General features: G+C 32.6%; 1 pseudogene; it reads right to left on the reverse strand.

Annotated features, from left to right (window-relative positions):
* Window positions 1–5731: 5731 nt before the first annotated feature.
* Window positions 5732–20923, reverse strand: part of LOC115991208 — a 44041-nt pseudogene continuing 28849 nt past the window's right edge.

Raw genomic sequence — 20923 nt, forward strand, 5'->3', positions numbered from 1 at the left:
TTTCCACAACCACAGGTTCTATCAAATATGCGCACATCATGACTGTGATTTCCCCCTCCAGCTCTATGGTCGTTATACGGGGTAACCACTTGATATATACCCTCTGCATGATTATAATTCCTCAGAGTGTGTCCTGCAATTTTCTGCTCATTTTTGTTATAGATCTCCATTGCATAATCACTCCACACCTTACCTCGAGAGAGATCAGAAGTAATTTGTTTATGTCGATCGTGGAAATATGCAACAAGTTTAAAATAAGTGAACTCAACCATTGCAGCAATGGGCAAACCGCGGGCACCTTTAAGAACCCCATTAAAGCACTCAGAGATATTGGTTGTCATTGCCCCGTAACGTCTTCCACCATCATGTGACTGGGTCCATTTGTCTACATCCTCACTCATTAGATATGTGTATGGCATATAACGTATAATCCGGCGATCAGTAGGGTCTACACCCCTCAGTAAATTAATCTCGGCCTCCTTAATGGTTTGCATTATGGACACAAATTTAGCATCATGAGTCGCATATCCAGCTTTCAAGGCCAATGCCTTTAGAGTCGGGTTATTAAAATGTGTGTTGAAGTTGCTAGCAACATGTCGAAGGCAATATCGATGATATACCCGTTCTCTTCTGTCTTGCCCTCTAGGCCACTCTCGAATGGCGCATTTGATACCTTTATGTCGGTCAGAAATAATGCAAATGTCCTTATTTTCAATAACACGCTCTATCGAAGTCCTGAAACACTCTAAAAACCACCCCCAACTAGCCCCTGACTCCTTGTCCACAACAGCAAAGGCGATAGGCAAAACCTTTTGATTAGCATCGGTTGCCATTGCAATCATCAATACCCCTTTGTATTTACCATATAAATGAGTTCCATCAATACTGATCACTGGCCTGCAATACTGGAATGCAGCAATGCATGGAGCGAATGCCCAATATACATAGCGCAGTAACGTAGTACCTTCTAATGGCTTAGGTATGGTGTGATAGCTATACTGGGTACCCGAATCCTGATCCAAGTATGCCAACAACAACTTTCGCAACCTTTGGTAAGACTCCTCCCAATCCCCAAAAATCTTAGCAATTGCCTTTTGTTTTGCGTCCCATACTTTATAGTAAGAAAGCTCATGATCATACTTAATACGGATGATCTCCCAAAGCTCATCAACAGTAGCAGTGTGCTTTTTTCGCAATCTTCCCACAATTTCTGATGCAACAAAATTAGAATCCATCATTCTACCATCTCTTCGCAGCCCAAAGGGTATACAACTGTGTGGACCCACATAAGACGTGACCATCCACAGACCATTGAATTTAGGCTTCATGTATGCCCCAACGTACCACTTGCAATTGTCGTCAATGCATGCGGCGCACAATTCAGTTGTGCTCGACCTTTGGATGGAGAAATTTCTATTATCCTTTGCTGCGTATATTATCAATGCACGCTTCACCGCAGCTTTATTTGCAAAAGTCAACCCTTTACAAAAATGCATCCCATCTTGCCAAGTACAAAGATATGGTATCTGAAGACGTGAAGGATCAACCATATTTTCCCAAGTATTTGCGTAGAATGAGTCCGCAGGAGGTCTGTAGCCAGTGGTCGTATCTGTATCATGCTGGACACCAATATCATCATCATCTGCATCACCTTCATCATGGTACTCCATATTTTCCTCTTCAAAATTAGGAACGACTTCATGCTCATCCACATCGTTCTCAAAGTCACCTCGCTCAATCCTCTCTTCGTACTGATCCATATCATCATTATTTTCACCATCATTCACAGCATGATCTTCGTCTTCGTCTTCGTCTTCGTCTTCCTCCTCTAAATGTGTCTCTTGAGAGTAGAGGGTTCCACCAGTATTCGCAACATAATCTTGAGATGAGAGCGTATAACCTCCCATTGTAGTGCATCCATCATCTAGGGTTGTAAATTGTAAAGCCGTAGATGTTTCTTGCACCACCTCAGTACTGTTGTCTACACTCGCCTCCAAACTTACATACAACTCAGCAGCATTTACTTGGGGCATTTTCTGGATCCTACTAAACATCATCTTTACATGTTTATCTTCTTTAATCGCCATATACCCATAATTTATCCGTTCATGAAGAACTTCTTGTGGGCAACGATAAATAATCTTGATGTCATACCAAGCAGGGTTCAATTTCAATTCGTCCATTATTTTCCTCTTCAAATCAGTCAACGTCTTCAACTTACGACGTAACATCATGTAGTAGCATTCGATACCCTCCCCTCTAAATGGGAATCCGTCAATCCCTTCAGGATTGTAAAGGTGTCCACCGAAGTATACATTTATGTCAATATTCTTCAAAGATTGTGCACCTATTAGAGAGCCAACTAAATTTATGTTAGTGACATATTTGATCTCTTTCATTTCACATCAATTACAAAAACTTTTCTATCTACTCAAAGTACAAGAATCACAACTTCTAAAAGTGTAACAATTGCATATACTCACCCCACATCACATACAAACACACTCAATCATTATAATTTCATACTCAAACAAATAAAAAAACTGAAGACAAAACTCACCCCCATTACAAAATTGAAACTCAGCTCTAACAAAAATATAAATAAAAATATCAAACCAAACAACAAAAGTCATGAGGATGTGCAAATGAATGAGTGCAATTATGTAACATCATCATTCAAGTCATTTTAAATTAATGCCATACCCTATTACACTACTATTGATGAAATAACATAGAGCAGGGTTCATCAGACAAAAAAAGAAAAAAAAAAAACACTAATGTGAATATAATCATGATCAATCAAATTAGACATATCATCTAATTTAATATATAAATATAAATATATTTATATATTTAGCCTATTTATACAACTATATAATTAAATATTTATATATTTATATAAATATATTTATATAAGTATTTATATATATAGTTGTATAAATATAAAAATATAATTATATTTATATAAATATTTAATTATTTAATTATATAGTTTTATAAATATATAAATAAAAATATGTATATATAAATATTTAATTATATAGTTGTATAAATATAAATATAAATATATATACGTATTTTTTATAAGGAAACAAATATACATATTTTAATACAAACAAATATCTTATCAGGAAACAAATATATTTGCCTAATACAAACAAATATTTTATTAGGAAATGGCATATACACTAAAACAATGCAAGCAACACTTTTTAAAGCAGCTATATACACTAAACAACTAATTAGAGAGTGAGGAGACCCTTACTTGACATAATGATGTGCAAATGTACTGCTGAGATTGTATGAGAGTGAGAGGAGCAATGTTTTGCTGCTAAATATGTATGAGAGTTTGAGTCTCTGTGAGAGTTCTTAAGAGAGGTTCTGTGATTGAAGTTGCTGAAGGTGAGAGTTGTTGAGGCAAGTTGTTCTTCATGTGAGAGAGTTGTGTTTAGTCAAAATATTCTCTGCATCTGAGAGTAGTGTGAGAGTTTTTTTAGGTTCAACATACTGAGAGAAGTTTTTGGTGCTTGTGCTAGTTTAACATATTTTTTGAATATGTCTCAAAACAGACAAATTATATTCACATGTCCTTCAGCAACGTACTCATCTTACCTGCTGGAGGAAGCAACAAAGACTGTTGACTAGCAAAAGCACCAAAATAGACTAATAGACTAGCACAAGCAACAGACAAAACATGTCATTCAACACAAGCTTTAATAGTAGCACAGAGCACGTATTCAGCTAATAGACTAGCACAGAGCACGTATTCCTAGCACAGAGGACAGCAAAGACACTTGATAAGACTAGACAGGAGGGGAAATAATGGTTTGAAACTCGAGTCTCTAAGACTCGGTTTCAAAATTAAAACCGAGTCTCAAAGACTCGAGTTCAACACGCGTATCTTTTTGGTTAAAACTCGAGTCTTTGAGACTCGGTTTACCTTTTTACGTAAACCGAGTTTCAAAGACTCGAGTTTAGGTGGCACCTACGTGGAACTCGAGACTTAAAAACTCGAGTTCCACGTACACTCCTGCCACATCAACGCCATGTCAAAGCACATAAACCGAGCCTCAGAGGCTCGATTTAGGGGCCCAAAATCGAGCCTCTAAGGCTCGAGTTGCTAGTTTGCCAATATGTTTCCAAACTGACCCTACTAACTAAATAGTTCGGGTTTTATGGGTAATTACCCATTTTCGCCATGGGTTTAATGTTCCTATAGATTTTAGCCCCACCTCAGGTGATCTGTGCACTACTAGTGCAATAAGATGTACCGCTGATATCAACGGCCAGTGCCCAAATGAGTTGAGAGCTCAAGGAAGGGTGTGAAGTCGTCTAAATTTGGCCCACAAAGTCAGCCCAAAACCATTATTATAGTCTATAAAAATCATAAAGCTAGCCTATGAAATTGACCAACACGAGCCCACCGAAAAAAAAAAAAGACCTAGGTGGAGTTTGGATCCACGTTTCTGCATCCATGTTTGCGCGATTGTGCATTTTCTCCTTTTTTTTTTTTTTTTCCTTTTTTTTTTCCTTTTTTTTTTTTTTTTTTTTTTTTTTAAGATCAACGCCTAGTGCATTGTTTATGGGACATGAATAGTGCACCAAGACATATGAACAATAAAAAAAAAAAGTGAACAGTAATTTTTCACACATTTAAAAATTATTTTGCTACAGTGTTTTTAGTTTTCAGTTTTTAGTAAAATAAGTTGTATCCAAACGGACCCCTAGTGTTGGACAACTAAAGGCCCATGGTTGGGCTTAAATTAAGTTCTTATTGTTTATGATATTGACCAAGCCCATGTGTGTGATAGAAAAGACGGGCAAAAGGTAAAATAAGAAGATGTGTACAGAAGAGAAAAAAAGAATTTTCACGCCTATTTGAGCTTAATTAGATAAAATGAAAAAAAAAATAATAATAAAATAATATAAAAAAAAAAAAAAAAAAAAAAAAAAAAAACTCTCAAACATCATTATAAGACCAATAGGGACCCAAGTCCCCAACTCTAGCCCTTGGCCGAAGTGGATCAAAATGAATCAAATTCTATGAGGGAGAGGGAGGTGGGTTTTGAACATAGGTAGATAGTGGAACTGCAACTGAAGTTCTAAAATATCATAGGTTGCCAAGGTGGTGGAGCTATAGAGACCGGCAATTGTTGGATCTGACTTGTGTTGGAGATTTGTAATTGTTGGGTTACAGAGAGTTGGTATGGGAAAATGATTAAATGCAGACCCGATAACCCAACCTAGCCTTAAAATAAATAAATAAATATTAAAAAAAAGTTATAGGAATAACTTGTTTTAGTCCAATAAATTTATGATTTGAATCCGGTTGATCAAACTTATATTTGTACCTAGTTTGACGCGCTGATCAAACATTTATTTTTAAAATTTGACTATATAATTTGGACATCTTATTTGGAAAACGGATGAAGTTATCCACACAAAATTTAACTCTTGGTGTATTAATTTTTAGAAAGCACTTGATTGGAAATTAAGTAGTTAAAGGAGATGGAAGTGGCCAAGATCCTTGTTGTTAAAGCTAAACTAGTTAGCAACTCTTGATGTTTTCAAGACATTCAGGGTTTAAATCTTTCTCTCACCTATTGTAACTTCTTTTTTGTCATAATTTACATTATACATATTAGGTTTCTACAATAAAATAATAGTGTAGAATGTTGACTAGATGCAGAGGAAGTCAATCCTATGATACAATGGCATACTAGTACATTTCTCCAAATAGTGAGGAGCTTTAGCTTTAGCAACCATCCATTTTAGTAATTGTTATTTCATTTATAGAATTAGCTCCTTCATTAGTTGTTTGGTCTTTGGTATTGCTAGTGCTCTTGAAAATGAATGCAGGTTGCTTTGGTGAAGGAAGGGGTGTGACATTACTCAACATGAAAACAACTGCTGACATGATTGGTCGATCTATTGCATGTTCTTGCACGCACAAAAGTCCAATTTGAATACATCTCGATACTTCATTAGCTGAGTATGTATCACCTAGTGATGGATCAACTATTTCCATAGCTTTGCCTTCTATCCATTGGTCCCAAATCTATAAACAACGTATTCATATTAGGCCAAATACAACACAACAAGGCTAGTATTGCAAGTCATTGTTTCCACATGTACTTACATGTTCAATCAAATTTGAGGATGGACCATTATGATAATAGTCGGTGTTTCTTTTGCCAGTAATGATCTCCAATAGCAACACCCCAAAACTAAATACATCGGACTTTATTGAAAATAATCCTTGCATTGTATACTCGGGTGACATAAAACCGCTATTGTAATACAATGAAAATAAAACTATTAAACATTGCATATTATTAAACAAAAATTAAAGAAAACTATTGGGCATAGTTCATGAGTAAACAAAAATTATTCAAAAAAATCCTTTGTTCAATAACATTACACATAACATTTGAACTAATAAAAGATAAAAGTAGTTTTCCAAGAGTCTAGTGATTTAACTAGAGCCTCTTGATTTTTTCAAAGAAGGCATTCAAGTTCAAATCCCCCCTCTACAAGCTATTTAAGTTATCAAAAAAAAAAATAATAATAATAATAATAATAATTTCAAAGAAGTCCATCATTTTTTGCAAAAAGGGGCAGCAATTTGTACACATATGAAATGTAATAATGTTAGTCAAGTAATCAGGTGAAAACTATATATTTTTTTTTCTTTAGTCCACTTACAACTTTCCAACAATACAATTTGAATTGGCTTCAATTTGGTCCCCTCTAAAGATTCTAGCCATACCAAAATCTGAAATTTTTGGATTCAATGCAATGTCAAGTAAAACATTGCTAGCCTTTAAATCTCTATGGATAATTCTTAATCTTGAGTCTTGATGAAGATATAAGATCCCTCGAGCAATTCCACAAATAATCTCAAATCTTTTTCCCCAATCTAACCATGACCTTTTTGTTTCATCTGAATGAAGATATTTGAACTCAGATTAGACTACATTCGTGATTACATATATAATCTTATGCTAGGAATTAAGATGTTTGAATTTGGATTAGACTTCATTCGTGATTACATATATAATCTTGTGCAAGGAATTAAGATGTTTGAATTTGGAGGACCATTTTCATGGTCATGATGATTGAAGTTTATGTGAAAAGAATACGTACCAAAAATAAAAGAGTCCAAACTTTTGTTTGGCAAATACTCATAAATTAATATCTTCTCTTCTCCTTGAACACAATAAGCCAAAATTCTCACCAAGTTTTTGTGTTGGAGTTTAGCAATTAGCACTACTTCATTTTCGAACTGTTCTATTCCTTGTTTTGAGTATTTTGATAGTCTTTTCACAGCTATTTTCATTCCATTTTGTAACAAACCCTGAAATAAAAATCCATAGGTCATTTCATCGTAGTACACAATTGTTGACAGAAATTTAACTCAATTATTTGGGCAAGCCAAATTTCACCTAATGAAGTCTTACACTTAAAACTATGAATGCACCTAAACGTTCATGACGAATTTTCCGATGCATTAACACACATGAACTAAGATAAAGTTATTTATTTGGGTGTTGCCACCTGTGTAAGGAGAATACCTTATAAACCGAGCCAAAGCCACCTTTACCAAGCGTGTTAGCAACAGAGAAATTATCTGTGGCTGCAATAATGTTTTTTAGATCAAATACTGGCAAATTTGAATCTCTTCTAATTCCATCGAGGTACCTTCTAATTGAAGAGTCTTCTAAGTTTGGTAAACTACAGGCACCATATGAATTTGTGCTTTTCCACTTCCCTAATATAAAACAACTAACGAATAATTAGTTAATACGTTCATATTTGATAGATAAATAGAATGTGCAAATGGAAGGAGCCAATGTGTCGGGATATACATAGGCTGAGAGACAAGAAATTAAAGGACAAGCATTTGCGAAATTGTCTGGGTTGTTTCAATTTACCACTATGCAATGAAAATCACTCATTCGAAAGTAAATAATAATAAAAGAAGCCCATTGCATCTCTCTATTAAATTCATTTTTTAGTTTCTAGGCAATTTTTAGTTTATATACCGGTACCTTGGTCGGTACAGAAACAAGGCTGTTTTGTGCCGGAAAATATACCGGCCCATATCGGGTCATTTTGGCCACACCGGAGAAGATTTCGGATTTCGGCCGGTATATGCATACTGGACCGGAATTTAAAAAAAAAAAAAGAAAAAAAAAGAAAGTGTTTCTTTCTCAATGTTATGAATTCCATTACAATCCGATCAGAACAGAGTCAACAGACAGAAAATCTCGTACCAGTCTACAAACTGACATACCCCTTGTTCCACTTCGGAGAAAATTTCGTTCCGGTGCATTTCGGGCATTTCAATCGATTTCGGCAAATTCCTTGATTCGGTTGGTACGCATTTTGCGGTTTTTTTCCCTGTTAATAGAAAAATCACTGCCACTGGATCTTCTATATAGGAGATGAAAAAAAATAAGAACGAGATGAAGGCATGAAGCAAAGCCAGTGTGAGAGAGAAAATACAAAAGAAGAAGAAAAAAAAGATGAGAAAAGAGACTGAAGAGAGCCCCTGTGAGCCATTGAACATTGAAGATATGTTGGAACTTTGGAAATGAAAAGAAGAAGAAAGTGTGGGTAGGTGAGATGAGAAGTAAATATTATAGGCCATGTGAGTAGTTGGAAAATGGGAAAAGTTAGTAAGAGGAAACTTCTTGGAAGTTCCTTCTATATGATTGCCTAAATTGTTTGTTTTATTTACAAAAAGACCATTACTAATGATTTTTTAATAACAATTATAATCATCTACTTACTTTATTTGAGATTTTTTTTTTTATATATAAAATATGTGTGTGTATGTATATATATCAAAACACCTCAATATGGGGTCAAAATGGACATTTGTCCTTTTCATCCAAAAAATATAAATAAATATCTCTATTTTGAAACTATCTAGCAAAATGTCTTTATTTTGAAACTCGATTTAATGAAAATCGAGTTATTTGGAAAAATTCACATGGAACTCGAGTTCCATGTGACCGAAATATTTTGTTTCGTTCGATAAATCGAAACAGTTTTCGGTACGAAATTGACTTCCTATTAAAAATGCTTCTTGTATTTTTTGTCTTGTTTGTTAACTCTATTTTGTAGTAAATTTTAAAAATACATTTTCCTTTAACTTCTATACATTTGAAAATCATCTAAGTTGAGGATTTTTTCTTCTTTTTTCTTTCATCTTTCTCTCATGTCTCCCATGCGAATCAGAGATGCACATTCCGTTTATTTTCTAATAAACATTCTTCCTCATTCCTTTGATGAAATGGAGGTAAATATTGATTTCATCCCTATCTTTAAGAAAGGAAAAATAAAGTGAAATGGTATATTAACACATTTTTATATTTCTTTACTTTCCATTCATTCTTTTATAAACTCCTAAATGCAGTAGAGAAATGAAATCATATTTTATTTCATGTAATTCCATTCTTTTAAAAACTCTTATATTCTAACTTATTAAAAACTATATCTTTTAATAAATGCTATGCAAGCAATTTACCAGAAATAAATAAATATAAAATTATATCTTTGGATAAATACTATGCACATAATCTACCATAAATAAATAAAAGTCAAATGCATTCTTGAGTCACCTTACTATAATTTTTTCACTAGACTTAGCGGCAAAAAATAAATGAAAAAGAAACTGCTTCCATTCAAACAAAAGATTGAGCAAAGACTTGCTTACCCATTTTCTTCCTCATTACTAGCCAATACACAATGGAGACCACAAGAACCATTACAGTAATAGAAACTCCCAGAATTGCTAATATCATTGTTTTCCGAGTAAGACCATTTTTCTTGGCATATTGTGCTAAAGTAAAAAAAGAAAAAAAAAATTATTTATTATTCATAGTAACCTCGTAAATTTGGGAAGGTAATTAAACATAAATAGTTAATATTGATGCAATTTTATAGGGAAAAGAGAGTAAGGAGGAAACAGTGAGCTTAAGGACTAAGGAGAATGTGCGATTCCCTAATTGAGGTCAAAATTCAATTGTTAAAAAAATGCGCAAACTGGTTTCTCAACATCAAACTCAGATAGAACAAGTGTTACATATATAGCCCTGGGACAATAGTGATGAATATAATTGTAGAAATTCTTATGATGTCAGGCGTTTTTTTTTTTTTTTTTAAGATTGCAATAACAAAATTTAAACAATTCCAACTTGTCAAACTGTTTCTTAAAAGTTCGGAAAATTTTAAGGCAAAGAGAAGATAGAAATGCGAAGATTATGATGATGTTTTTGGACGGTTTAACAAAACTGTGTGTACATCTGTTGCAATATGCATAAAATCTGGATGCTCTATATGTGCCATGTGTTAGGAAATGTGAAATGACTATATTATTTCATGTTAGAATAAGAAGATACTAGAAAGAAGTAAAAAGAATATGAGAAGAGAGAAACAAGCAATTAATGTGGTTTAACAAAAGCACCCTACCATTTTCTTCTATTGGTGTTTTTTATTTTTTTTATTTTTTTTTTATTTTTTATGCAAGATAGAATTTCTACTCTAGTATAATCTAAGTGTATATGTGTGTGAAGTTCCCTCTTGGAAACTTAAACTCTGGCTCTTGCCCCCACACCCCACAAGCATTTATACTTGTGGAGTGTCCACTGTACCAAGGATGCACGATGGTTATTGGGTTTATAGTACTATTTTACTAGAGGTAACCTAAGCAATTAATGTGGAAGCAATAATTAAAAAGAAATTTGCAAGTATTAATTAAAGTATTACCTAGTACAACCGCATCCACACGTATGTATAAATCTTGTCCTTCATCAGAAAATGTTCTTACGTCGACCAAGTCCCCGTGCCATGTCAAGCATCCAATCCCTCCCTCACTCTCATCTGGAGTTGTGTAAGCCGTAGAAGAACAATTCCTTAAGCACTCTTGCTCACACTCTTTCAAACTTAAACTCATGTCTACATGTGCTATTAAAGAATCAAGCACCTTCACATGTGCCAACTTGATGAACCCTTCTCCGCTTTTACAAGTAGACACCACTCGGATCCTTACACACCCACTTGATCCATCTCTAATACACCAATCAAGAGATGACTTGGGTTCGAACCCAGGTAAGCATGTGCAATCAAACTCATCCCCATTGTATGGGTCACAATAACTATTTGGACCACACTTTAAATATATATCGCATGACTCTTTTGAGTCAAACCAAAATGCGACCCATTTACTATCTTCCCAAGTACTTCCTCAATGTTCCTGATTCACCTAACACAAACCTAGTTTTAGAGTAAACATTGGGCTCAGCTATACTATACATCATGGTGATTTCATCTTGATTATTCGTAAAACTAACATTCAAGTGGGAAGTATATAACTTAGATTTCATTTCTGGTGCACCGGTCAATCCTTTGCCAATCCAGGATCTAGCCCGCCACAATGGAGTCTGACCCTTGTAAAACAACAACTGGGCGTACCCAATTGGATCAATTTTAAATGTGCACTTGCCTATTTTCGGATCATCTTTGGACTTCTAAGATGTTAAGTATTGACTCAACCCAGTCTGTTGATCCAGCCCAACTTTCATAAAAGGAAGCATAGTATTGGTGGGATAATCAAAGCTTTGCCATAAGACCCTTTGGCTGTGTTGTTGAACCAAAACAAGATTTCCAACATCTAAGAGCTGTGCCATAGAGATAGAATAGTTTGTGGATGAGACTGAAGCAATATTCGTGGACCAAATAGGATACTTTTGGTTTTGGCTGTGGAGGACAAGGTTTCCCTGATTGCTGATGGATAGGATTCCTGAGCTATCACTGAGTGGATTGTCTCTATTTGCAACCCACACAATGGTTTGTTCGGTAATTTGGTAATACAAAATTCCAACGTAGCGGCAGTTGGAATTGTTAGGACTAAAAAATCTAAGTGCAAAAGTTTTTTGGTTTGAGACTAGAGTTTGACCATCCTTGATGGGCTGGTTTGGAGTTATGGTATCAAGGGAAACGCAAATTGGAAAAAAATGGGAGAGAAGTAATAGCAATGCCGATTTCAATAAGGATTTAGCAGGATTCATGGTTTTTCCAATGAAGATTGTAGGACATGAGAGTGCGTAAGAAGAGCATCTGAATGCATGTGTGTTACTTAATACATATTAATACCTCCAGCCGAAGCTCACCATTCACATATTCCCATGTATCCGCATTTATTTTTAGCGTGTTGACCGTCCAAGTTCTTGCATCATTGCTTATTTGCTTTATTGACCTTTATAGAATGAAGCAGATTGAGATATGGTGCATGAAAGCCAGACTGCCGACAGGGTGTACAGTCCAGGTGTTTAAAAGAAGGGTTTAGCTTACCTCTTTTTTAACTTAAATTTTTTTTTTTTTAAAATGAGAAACTGCAATATCATTAATTAATTAAATAAAATGTAGAGATTAAAATTTACTATTATTTGTTATTGTGTATTTAAAACAAAAAGAGATCTTCAGTTAAAAAAGTACTGGAAGTAAGCCAAACTCTAAAAAAAAACCCCTGAGCTAGCAATATATATATATATATATAATATTTTTTTTATTTGAACCCTTAATATAAAAATTTGAACACCATGCTTTTTTTTTTTTTTTTTTTTTTTTTTTTTTAAGTCCAGTTGAAATAAGCTTTGAATATAATCATTTTAATGATATCTAGGCCCTCTAAAAAAAAATAGTAAACCCAAGAACAGAATTAGAAATTTGTTAATCTTAAACCTTAAAAAAAAAAAAAAGATTTTAACAAATTTGAAATAAACTAAGAGATGAAATTATTCAATGCAGTGATGATTAAAGTTTACTTAACATTAATAAATAGCATGTTTATTGTATTTAGAAACAATATATAGATGACTTCCAAGATTTAATCTTAATAACAATAATTAGTATGTTTATTGTATTAAGAAATAATATTTTTAAATGAACTTATAATTTATCTTTTATTCTCTTACTACTACTATGAGAAAATTTGTAACAAGATTCATCTATTACTTAAGATTCATCTTTTTACTGGCTACCCTAGAAAAATCCTGAATCTACCATTTGCAGACGTTTCATTATTTACGTACTTCTACTAGCTTTCTTAACAAAAAAGAGGTTAAACTTGTTGCACACAAGGTTTTTTTTTTTTTTTTTTTTTTTTTTTTTTTTTTTTACACACCCAAAAAGCAACTCTCTTTTAGGGTTTGTGTAAAATTGTGTAAAAATATATATATATATATATATATATATATTTGTGTGTAATAAAAAATACTGCTAAAAAGCTATTTTAGAAAAATTTTGATACTACTTTTATAGAAATATAAAAAATTGCAAAAAAAAAGTTTTTTTTTTTTTTTTTTCCTTTCTTATAAAAAATTTCTAAAATAAATGGCTTAAGGGCATCCATAAAAAAAAATAATAATAAAAGAAAAAGAAGAAGATGAAGAGAACAATAAAAGGTAGAAGAAATAAGAAAGAAGAAGGCATTTCCACTAAGTGCAACTTATGTGGACCAAACCACGTTTTCATATTTAAGTTTCACAAGTATGAACTAAACACTTTTTAATATTCAAGAATTAAAAAATATATATATCTGAAATTGATTGTTTATCATCTACAAAATTTAATAAAAATATATATTTGTCAAGAGTTTTATAATTCAACTAGTAAGCACATTCTGGTTTCAACAAAGATATCTAAAATTCAAATCTTCACTCCCCTAATTACCAAATTATTAAAAAAAAACCTATATATGATTTATTTACTGAAATTATGGATTTATTCTTAAGTCACCTAGTTATTAAGTAAGTACCAAACCTTAAAAGCAGTAAATACGAAAGCAGGAAATACGATATTCAAGATTTGTTAACAAATTAAGTTGAAAACCAAAAATGAACATCTTTGATGGCCACTTTGGAACCTATTCGTGTAAATACAAAGTTTTTTTTATGTGATAATGTAAAGAGAAATGCAATTTCTGAAAAAAAAGGAGAGTATATAATGTATTCCTACCATGATTGGAAGACTAGTGCGTTTGGGAAGTGATGAAAGCTTAAGTATTTATTAGAGTTTTTAGCTTAGTTTTGCTATTATTTATGAGTCTCATTGCATTTTTTTAGTACAATTCATGGATCTTACTATACTATTCAACTAGTTTTTAGCTTTTCTCTACAGTACTTTGAGCAAAAAAATTTTAATTCTTAAATGGAAATATTAGGGCACCTCTCACAGAATTAGTTTTACTTTTATTTATTTTTTATTTTTTACTGCCTTGAATTAACCAAATGGGCACTACGTTATATAGATTATTGCACGTCCCACACGGCTAACAAAGCTGGTGTGAATGAATTTTTGACGAGAGTTGACATAGATTTTGACTTTGCTTCCATATCTGTCAATGGTTACGTAAAATGTAATCATGTAAGGTAAGACCACTGTTAGCCGAATAATAATATCTGAATCCTAAACCCGAGTTATTCTAGAACCACAACATTTGTCACACTCTTCATCACCACTATATATCCTATGTATATATGACATTATTGACCATAATTAATTATTTGTTATTTTTACATAAACTCATCATTTTCATTTTTAATTACTTATAGTTTGCTATGTCAGAGTTAGTAGCGGCTTTAGGATTTGTTTTAGAGGAGTTGGCAAGAAAATGCATTTTAGATAAGAGATTAATCTTGCAGTCAACATGGTTTCCTTATTAAAAATTTGTCTATATATAGTACGTACTAGCAATTAAACTATAAGTTCATTTAACATTTTTTTTTTTAATAAAATGAGCATATTAAATTTTGTTGTTAAGTTAATTTTAATTATTACTGCTTAAAATAATTTTATCTGTTAGTTTAGGACAATTATATATTTACATTATACTATCAATGTAAGATTTATATTATAGGCAATTATATTATACACATTTGTTTAGAATCAATGTAAGATTTACATTGTAAATAATTCTATTGTACACATTTGCAAAAAAATATACAATATTGTACACATTTGTTTAAAAAATAATTATATTATACATGTTTGTTTAAAAGCAATGTAAATCTTACATTGATAGTACAATGTAAACTATGAATTTTCTATTAGTTTATTTCAAATTCGTTAAGATCTAAACCATCCCCCTACCCAGATTTTAGATTAAATTGGTTTGTTGTTAGCTCTTTTGTTGTTGTTGTTGTTGTGTGTGTGCGTGCTTAAAAAGACCAAAAATATTGTTTAGATGATTATATTTAAACTTATTTCAAGTGGGTTTAAAAAAAATTTAGAGTTAAGGTGTTCAAATTTTTATTTTAAGAGTGTCAAATAAAACTATATATATATATATATATATATATATATATAGGGCCGACTCAAGATATTGTGAGACCTAAGGCGACTACTTTATGTAGGGTCTATTCTTATACTTTGAATATTAATAGAATATTTATTTAACTTTTGGTTTTTTTTTTTCATTTAAAATCTATTTTTTTAGAAAAAATTACAAATTAAAACAAACCCATCGCATTACTCAATGACTATACAACTAAAATAAATACTATTTATTGAATGAAGTAACCAAATACTAAAATATTATGATTGAAAATTTTAATAAAGTTATATATTTGATATGTCTAAATAAAATTTGAGTATAATTTATTTACTAGTGTAAGATTAATGAGTTCTTTTAAAATTTATGTGTGAGAGATTAAATGATTGACCCATCCAATGAAAACATTTTTCTTTAACTAGTTTTTCTTTGATAAAAAACAACAATTTTTTATTTATGGATGAATATTTAGGACTTAATTAATACTTCCATTGATACAAGAATATCTCCATTGATAAAAATTTAGGGGTTTTTTTTCATTGGGAGCCTTAGGCAGTTATCTATTTAGCTTACCAATTGAACCAGTACTATATATATATATATATATAAATTACCAGCTCGGGGGTTCACTTGAACCCCTGAACTGTACATGGCGGCGCTACCCATATAAAACAGTGGCCTCAGTATCTTTAAAACTTAGCACGAGTCAGGAAAGTTGTTATTTTTTGAATTTTATTCCAGGTGGAAGTTAAAAAAACAAATATATTTTATATATATAATTTGCCAATTCAGTGGGTTCATTGAACCCCTTGAACCGTACATAGGATATATAAACCTTAATTTCTAGATTGCAATTTTTATTGACTATCATGAGGTTTTAGTGATGAATTTGTGTAAGAACACCGAAGATTGAGAAACACGTGGTTTATTATACTAATAAAACGTGAGAAACAAGTGCTTTAAATAACTATAATATACTATCTATTAAGACTATAATATATATATATATATATATTGCCAGCTCAGGTGGTCCATTTGAACCCCTGAACTGTACATGGCACCGCCCATGGGCATATATAATTGCGGTCCCAGTATCTTGGAAACTCATCACGAGCTAGCTGGAAAGTTGTTGTTTTTCGGATTTTCTACGGGTGGAAGTTTTAAAAATCTAAACCTTTCTAGATTGCAATCTTTATTGACTATCATATCATGAGGTTTTTATGATGAATTTGTGTAAGAGCACCGAAGCTTGCATTATCTTGCACTAAGAACAAATTATTGACAACCATAAAGGTCGCGTGATTGGTGACCTTTATTTAATATTTATGATCATGAGAGTAAAGTCTATGGATGAATCATGAATGAGAGTAAAATCTCAAGAGATAGAAGTGCATAAAGAAGATTGGGAAACACGTGGTTTGTATAATATACTATCTATTAAGACTAAAAGCGACACGGTTTGAAACACAAAACTGATCGTCAAGAGGTAACATATAGAGACAACATTGTTCACGTTACAGGGAACACTTGCTTCAGTGGAAACGACACTATTTGGCGCAACTGAGGTTTTCCATACGACAGCGTTTAAATCAGCAAAATTCAATTCAAGCATCACAAGGGGACAAACCATAGACCAAGTCAAATTTCAATTGAAGGAGGTTGATAACATCATGTTATTTGTTCTTTGTTGAGGGTGGTTTTTTTGACTTCTTGTATCTTAGACATATGTCTTAATGTTATTAGACAAAATTTTGTCTAGGCTTTTTTCTAGAAAGGAAGTTGGGTATGACACTCTCGTGGAATGGACTCTAAGGTCCCGTTATGCCGCTGTCAGTTTGTACACAAATATTGAGTCCAAAGTATAGAGGATGATGCTGCAAACTAGGCTTATTCTCCATTTCTACTGCAGAAGGAACATTTCTCCAGTTTCTGTCGCGGAATTGACTTTTCTTAAGTTTTTGTTATGCAGTAAAGTTTTCTGCACTTTTCTGTAACGTGAGTGACTATTCTCCATTTTCTGCTGCATAAATATTTCTCCACTTTCCGCACATAAACTCCAAAACCCAAAGAAAACCCATCAAGCAAATGTTAATTTACAAGGGTTAGCATACATATTCTTATACATATATATATATATATACACACACACACATATATTCGTATATATACTTATGTGTATTCACATATAAATATATAAAATATGCTCTATAGAATATGAACTACAATGTATGTGTGTGTAAATATATATATATATACACACACGTGTGGCAGAATAATGATTAGTTTGTATTAAAAGTAATGCACGTAATAACAAAGAAATAATAAAAGTTTCAACAAAAATAATCATGGTAAAGAGTATTCATAGTAGGATGTTGACTAAAAAGATCTCAATCCCAATTCACACAACCTTATTACCAAATAAGGCTATAAAGTTATGTGGTTTGAAACATGAGTTAGAGTAGTTATCTTTTGGAGATTGCAAAGAGTCTAATTTAGTGTTTTCAACGGGAGGAAAAGGATTCCTAGTGATGCATGCTAATTCTACCATGTTTTCTCTACTCTCTCTTCTCTCCAATATCACTTTCTTTCTCTTCTCTCTTCTTTTACTTTCAACTCACTATTCAGATTTCCTTCATATAATATTCCTTGATTTATGTGTTCTTGTTCCTCATTCCATATTCATGGGTACTGTTCCTATTTATACCATAACTCAACCCATGCTCTTTTCCATTTTTACCTTTTTTACCAACCATTTTGTCTATTGCAGGCATTCAGTCAACACCCACAGCGTACTGGCCACTACCTTCTGATTGTGTACAAGTGGATTCAATGCCACTAAGGAGTTTCAGCCTATTCCTTATGACAAATAACCTCCCCATTTCAGGTAAAGACTAGTTTGCCATGGAGCCACCTCTCATCTCTTTCCCTAAAACAGTAAAGGCCTCCATTAATTCTCTGTCTTCATCCTCTAGCACGCATCAGATAGTTCCTACTTACCTTCTTCCTATTTTTGGTAAAGATACTTTCCCAGCAAAGCATATTCCCAAAAATGGTCTCAACAGGATACCAAATCTAGGTCATTTCCCCTTCCACCAAACCACACCCTTAGCACCTCATCGGCCTGAGGCCCTACTTCCTTGCCTGACTGGGATGCAAAAGGGCAGAGCCTAGACCTTACCTTACCCACCTACCTTGCTACTTTTGTCTTTTCTCTTGATTTTGGTTTCTTTCTCCTTCACGCATTTTCTGTTGCTGCTACTATTTTTATCATATCTCTTACTAGAGATAAGTTTGGCTTCTTTTCTTCTTTTATAAGGATGTTATGAGCTTTATGGGCTTGCTGCCCTTTGTTAGGTCAAAAAGGCCTTGACCCAATTTGCTTTAATCTACCAAAGTCATTCTACAGAAAATCTGTATTATATAGAAGATCTGTATTTTTTTGCAGGTCACTTTCCTTTGCATTTCTCTCTCAGTCCAAACATAAGTCTAGGCTTTTATTTATTTTTGTTCCTTTGGTCTTCTTAGTGGGTGGGGCCTCGTTTTTTTATTGGGCTTTCCTCCTAATGAGCTTTTAGGTAAGAAGTTGCAAAAATGGGCATCAACATTCTTCAAATGTAATCTAATTTGGACATACCAAAAGTTAACTGCATATACATGTTCCGTGGAGATAATTTCATTGATTTTCTAAACAATATACTAAGTTTAACCATGGAGATTGTTAGGTTCTAAAGTTTAGGATTTTATGTATTTAGAACTCTAATTTGTATTGTTGGCAAACCATGATCAAAACAATGTGTTTAGAAGTGTTTAAGTCTAGCTCAAAGTTGTGTGTCTATGTAAAGTTGGAATCAAGTTTAAAGCAAGAAAGGATTGTGCCTTTCGGCTTGGCTTGATCGATCGAAAGACAGGCTCGATCGATCGAAGCTCGGACAGAATGTTTTTCTACAGATTCGTCCAACTCAGCCCTAAGTGTTTTAAAACATTTTTAGGGTTTCTTATTTATCCTAAGTATAAAAGGCAAATCCTAGCCACATTTTAGTGTTGCTCATATTTGCGGTTTGTGTAAATCTCTTGTGAGATCTAGAGGAGCTTTCCTTTACACAAACTTAGGGTTTTCAAGGAGAAGATTTATCTACGCCTTGATGATCAATTCAGTTGCTGCCATTGAAGGTAAAGAAAACACAAGCGGGTGTGCTTGTAGCTGGTGGTGAATCCAAGAAAGAAGGAGTCCGTGGATTCGGAGCTTGCACGTGGTCGTGTCAGTAAGTTCTACTGGTTGGTAGCAATAAGAAGTCGAGCGTGGGGGCTTGTAAGTCTTATTGTATGAATTTCGATTCTTTCAAGATAGTGGATTCAAGTTTACCTTGAGGATAGCTAGGTCAAATCCTCCCTAGGTTTTTACCGGTTTGGTTTCCTGGGTGATCATATCTTATGTTATTTATTTTCCGCTGTTTTGCATGATATGATCTTTGTTATTGTGATAACCTAGACTTGTTAAATTGGACTAAGTAACAACTTAGCTAATTAACTAGGTTAAATCAATTGTTTTTAAGGGGTCTAAAAACTATCAAAGATTTAAAAGAGGAACGCTAAATGCATTATTATTATTATTATTATTATACTACTGATTAATTTGGATATCAAGGTGTTTTAATCAAAACGGAACAATTTATGCCCATGGAAAGCACACAAGTGAAGCAAGTTCTTAAGACTTCAGCTATAGAATTAATCAAATAATAACTTGACACTTCTGAATCATCCGAAGTTCAACTGTTTGAGTGCCACCTTAATTCAAAAATACATAAACTCTGTATCGATAGTTTCACTTGTCTTGACTCTTGAGGAAATTGAAAAGCGGCACTAGAGAAAGTAGACATTTTGCGGGCAAAGTTTTGAAGGATTAATGAAACCCAATTCATAGGAAGCAATGGTGGAATACTTTGATTCAGGGGGCAACATCAATTTAGTATATGATATAATTAATTTAAAACAAGAGTAATGAATTTTAAAAAGACAACGTATATAAAAAAAAAAATTAAATAAAATGTATTGCTTAGTATTTTTTTTTTTTTTTTTTTTTTATTGTTTATATCAACTTTACAATGTTTGGTTTCAAAATCAGAATTTTTTTTTTTTTTAAGAAAGAAAATCAAAAAAAAAGTTGAAGAACTGCAAAATTGCAGTTTTGCAAATATTCGTTCACTTTGAATTTGATTCAATACATACTTATTTATTTTTTTTGGTAAAAAGCAAGAACTAAATATACAATGCTTTCTTAATGATTTTTTTAAGACATTGTTTTAAACATAGTTATCAATACTGTATCAGAAGTTGACCCAATTCAAGAATTAGTTCATTGGTTCGACTAGTGGTTCATTGGTTGAATTGTAGGTTTAGTAATTAATTAAATTATAAATTATAATTATAAAAAGCAACTAAAATAAGATAAAAAATACTCCATTTAGGTAAATTAATAAATTATAACATTAAAAAAAAATTACATCATATGACATAAAGTTAAAGAATATAAAAAACTAAACACATCATTCACATAAATCATCCAATAATCAAGTTATATAGTCC

Source organism: Quercus lobata, chromosome 5 (genome assembly GCF_001633185.2).
Source record: "Quercus lobata isolate SW786 chromosome 5, ValleyOak3.0 Primary Assembly, whole genome shotgun sequence".
Classification (NCBI taxonomy): Eukaryota; Viridiplantae; Streptophyta; class Magnoliopsida; order Fagales; family Fagaceae; genus Quercus; species Quercus lobata.